This window comes from Gossypium hirsutum, chromosome D02 (genome assembly GCF_007990345.1).
Source record: "Gossypium hirsutum isolate 1008001.06 chromosome D02, Gossypium_hirsutum_v2.1, whole genome shotgun sequence".
NCBI lineage: Eukaryota > Viridiplantae > Streptophyta > Magnoliopsida > Malvales > Malvaceae > Gossypium > Gossypium hirsutum.
The window spans coordinates 7,662,027-7,667,062 of NC_053438.1; positions in this window are offsets into that span (position 1 = coordinate 7,662,027).

The following is a 5,036-nucleotide window of genomic DNA, read 5'->3' on the forward strand; positions in this document are numbered from 1 at the left end:
CTCAAAGAAGCAGCAATTGGATTTTAGAATATAGATTATCTTGTTTCAAGACTTTTTATTTGGAACAAAATGGATCCGGTGGTGATGGGAATCATCTGGAAGTAGATGATGTTGAAGGTTCTCAAGAAGATGTGGATAGAAATACTAAGAAGGAAGAGACCAACGGTGAGGCGAACACAGAAATGACGGTTGACCCAAGGCCGACCCCAAATCTATCATGGAAGGACAAACTAATGGGGATTGGAACCGGTAACATTGCTAAAACGGCGATGACAAATTCTGGCATGGGGGATGATGATGATCTTGAATTCCTGGAAGGAGATATTAACAGATCTACTATCAATGGATTCCTGCAATAGATTTTTCTGATAGGATACAATGAATCCTTTTTAAGGAAATGGAAACTACGGTGGTTCTGAAACTGCTAGGTAGGAACATCGACTATGGGGCTTTAAACAATCGGATTAGTAGCCTTTGGAGACCCTCTAAACCCTTTCATCTTATGGATATAGAAAACAAATATTACTTGGCAAAGTTTCAGTGTACAGACTTTTTTGAGAAGGTTTTATCGCAAGGCCCTTGAATAATCTACGGGCAATACTTGATTGTCCAACCTTGGACCAAAGAGTTTAATCCGTTACAACCATATCCAAGCATGGTGATGGCTTGGATATGTCTACCAAGACTCTCAGGTTTCTTATAAAAAAAGGATTCTTGAAGAAATAGAGGGACTATAGGGAGGTAGCCAGATTGGACTTCAACATAGACAACAGAACTAGAGGCCAATTCACAAGAATTGTCGTTTATGTGAATCTTGACAAGCCCCTTGTGTCACAAGTCATGGTTAATGGAGCTCTTGAGAAGGTTCAATATGAATCACTTCCCATGATTTGGTTCAAATGTGGAAAGATGGACACACGAAAGAAATCTGTTCATTATCGGAGCAGAGGTTGACCGTGGAAAAAGAGCGGGGGGAATCTGCTCTAAATCAGGCAGCAAGTGGAGGGGACAGCGCAATCAATGGGCCATGGATGGTGGTTGAGAGGAAAATTAGGCGAAACTCAAGGGTCAATGGTAATAGGAAAGTTGATTTGAGGGGGAAAAAGGATCGGGATCCAGATTTGGTACACTATCTAATCCGCAAACATCGGATGGCTTGGGGGTAAGGCGAGTAAGGTAGGCTTGAAGGGTGAGACAAGTAAGGAAGAATCTGGAAAAGCAGTAGGGGTTAAGGAAAAAGGGTTGGCTCGAGGGAGGGGATTATTTTTCAAGGAAACCCTATTTTAATGAAAGGGGAAAGTTTGATTGGAATAAAAATGAATGAAAATGAAGTTGGGACTTTGAGTCCAATGGGAAATGGGGAAGCTTCTTTGGTTAAAGTGGGCTGTGAGTTGGTTGGACCAAGTTTTAAAGCTCTGGGGAAAATCCTATTGAGTGCGTTAGGCCTTCCCTTTTCAGTAGCAGGCACGCATATTAAATGCAAAACCCATTTTGAGAAATTACAAGGCAGATTTTGTAGGCAATAAGCTAGTTGTGTCAGGAGACAAGAAGGATTTTTAGCACCCGGTGGCCCTCCTTCAAAGCAATAGTCCCGGGAGTTCTATTAATAATGGAAATTCCATTGCAAACAAACCCCCGATAGGTTCTAGAATTTTTAATGGTTCTAATAATTTTGTTAATTCTTCCTCAATGATTGTTTCTTGTCTTAATCCCATTTTTGAAGGTACGGAAGAAATGATAGTTAAATTAAATGATGTGGTTTTGAATATTGGAAAACACTCGGCAGTCATCTTTAAAAATAACAACAATGGCTTAAATGAGAGAACTTTAGGCAGTGGTGAAATTCATAATTGGGACTGTGATACATCTATCAACTTTAAGGGATGTGGTTTTGAGATCAGAAGTAGCCAAATGCGTAGCGGAAAGAGACTTAATCGGACAATTAGAGATTGTGGGGAACGATTTAAAGTTACTAGTAATTCTAAGGTTCCTTTAACGGAATCAATGAATTCGATAGTCGAGCTAATTAGCACCCAATTAAATCCATGAGCCTCAAATAGTAAGGTTTGGTTTTCCCTCTCATCCTTTCCTTATGAATTTAACAATTTTTTCTTAGAATTGTCAGGGTTGTGCGAGTGTCAAATTCCTACAGATTTTTTGAGAGTATTATAAGGAGCATAACCCGGATATTGTGAGTCTACTTGAGATAAAAGTCATAGTGATATGGCAAATAGAATCATTGAGAAGCTAAGATTTCAACATTCCCATCAAGTGGAGGCGATTGGTTTCACTGGTGGTATTTGGGTTGGTTGGAAGGATTTGGTCCAAGTAGAGATAATGTGCAATCATCCACTATTTATCTTGTTACGAGTCCTTAAAGGTAATAATTCACAACCCATTCTAATTGCTTTTATGTATGGGAGCCCAGATAAGTTGATGGGAGCCTCAATGCCCAATCAAGGGAGCATGGAAATGATGGGCTAACTCTACCTCAAGGTCCTATTACAAGATTGAAAGCTAAGCAAATCAAGTCCAGATTGAATATAGTAGTCCAAGAGTTTCTGATGAAGACCCTACAAACTTAATCAAAGGAAAAATGAGATCAAGATTCACTTTCTTGACCCAATTCCATCATATATGAAGATCCAAGAGTTCAAAGAAAACAAGATTATGAATCTTGGTCTAAGAAACCACATTTTGGAGTTGGGACGAAATGGATCACACTGACGAGCTTAAACAAGCCCAATCTTGCAATGAGCGGATCCAACATCCAAAATCAGCCCATAAGGACGTCCATAAGCCCATCTTAAAGTTTTAACTAGAGTCTATTTGGATCACTTTAGGAATTAGTTTATTTTTCAATTTTAGTTTGTCCCAATCTGTTAATGGCCCAATTAATAAGCTTAGTCAAGTCAAGTTACCTTTCACAATTTTATGGATTTGTTTGGCTAAATTTTAGGCATTTGTCTTTCACAATTTTATGGATTTGATTGGCTAAATTGTAGGCATTTGTCTTCCATAATTTTAGGGATTTGTTTGGTTAAATTGTGGGCATTTGTCTTCCACAATTTTAAGGATTTGTTTATATTTTATTCAACCTCTTTGTAGTATAAAAATGAGTGTTATCCACTATCTTTAGGACAAATTGTGAGTTTTTTATTAATAAAAAAACTTTTTGAGTTCCTTTTTCCAAGATTTGTTTCTTGACTGTTTTAGAAGTTGTTTAACACAATCTTCTTAGATTGTTGGAGATTGTCTTCAAGCTTTGACTCGCAAAGAGCTCTTTCTTGGAGGGAAGATTAGAACTGATTGAAGGGAGTTGGATCTCTTGTTCCAAAGGTTTCTTAGGGCGTCCATTCAATCATTCATACTCCATATCCCATCTTCATTTCTTTCCACCCATCATCTTTTTCATCTCTTCTTTAGTTTTACTTGTTTATTTTATTTACTTGCTTTCCTTGAATCTAAGCACTTCAAGTTCTTATTTTCTAGGTTTAAGAATCTGAAAATACATTTGGTATTAAAGCTACAATTTTCTAGTCAAGTCGGTCTAGCGCCTTAAGTTAAATCCACAACTTGGAAGCTTTTCGATCCTAATTCGCTGCCTATATCATAGACGGAGAAAAGTCTGTAGGAAGATCTCAAATTGGTCATTCCAAAAATTCTATTCCAGGGCTTGCGATCAGTGATTTTAATGCCATGTTGTCTCTCAATGAAAAGAGAGGAAGACGATAGGAAGTGAGGAGGTCTTTACTTTTTAGTAATTTCCTTGAAGAGGCTAGATTACTGGATTTGGGGTTTTAGGGTCTTAATTATACATGGCATAGGGGTATTTTTAAGAGTTTCGATAGAGCTATAGGGAATTTTGCTTGGGGTAATGCTTTCACTCACAATTTGGTCATGCACCTTCTTAGATTGAAATCTGATCATAGACCTCTTTTACTTTTTCTTAGTCAAAAGTTCTTATGCCTACGGGGCGTCCGTTCAGGTTTTTGGCTGGTTGGGTAGAGCATCCCATTTTTACTAATTTTGTTAGAAATAATTGGAACTTTAACGGAAATATGGCTAAGCCTATCTCTTAGTTTACCATGTTCATAAAAAATTAAAATAAGACGGTGTATGGACACTTAGATGTTCGCAAAAGACAGTTGATATAGAAACTTGCTCAGATTCAAAAAGCTCTTGAAAGATCAGATTCAGATAATTTGGTTTAGTCTAAATTTCAGATTCGAGAGGGGATTGAGAAAGTCCTACATCATGAAGAGTTGTTGTGGAAACAAAGAGCTAGATATGATTGGTTTCATTTAGGAGACCGTAATACCAAGTTATTTCATGCCCACACGTTGCAAAGAATGAAGCATAACCAGATCACGTGTCTAAAAAAAATGAAAATAGAGAATTGTTATATGATGAAGATGATCTTAAAGGTGAGGCTATTAAGTTTTTTCAAAGACTGTATGGGAAAAATTGAGTCAGATGCCAGTGTTATCAGTCAGTCCCTTTCTGAGGCTAGATTATTTAGGAAGAATGGTTTCAAAGGAAGAAATTAAGGCAACATTGTTGGACATGGCACTTTTAAAAGCACCGGGAAGTGATGGTTTCTATGTATTGTTCTTCTAAACTCACTTGGTTGGGGTGCAGTTTGTGATTGAGTTTAGAAGGTCTTTCCTTAACACACTGTTGACCTAGAGTTCAATAATTTGCTCATTGTCCTTATACTAAAGGTTGCTAATCTAGAGAGTTTTGTCCAATTTAGACTGATAAGCTTATGTTCAGTTGTCTATAAACTGGTAATGAAGGTCATCGCTAATCAGTTCAAAGTGGTATTCCCTAAGATCATCGCTTGGGAGCAGGTAAGGTTCATTGCAGGCAGAAATATTATTGAGAACATCATTGTAGCCCAAAAAGTAATTCATTCCATAAGAAGAAAACAAAAGAACAAGAAGTGAATGGCCATCAAAATAAACTTGGAAAAAGCTTACGATCGAGTTAGGTGGGAATTTATTGAAGCTTCACCCCATGCTGTAGGTATCCCT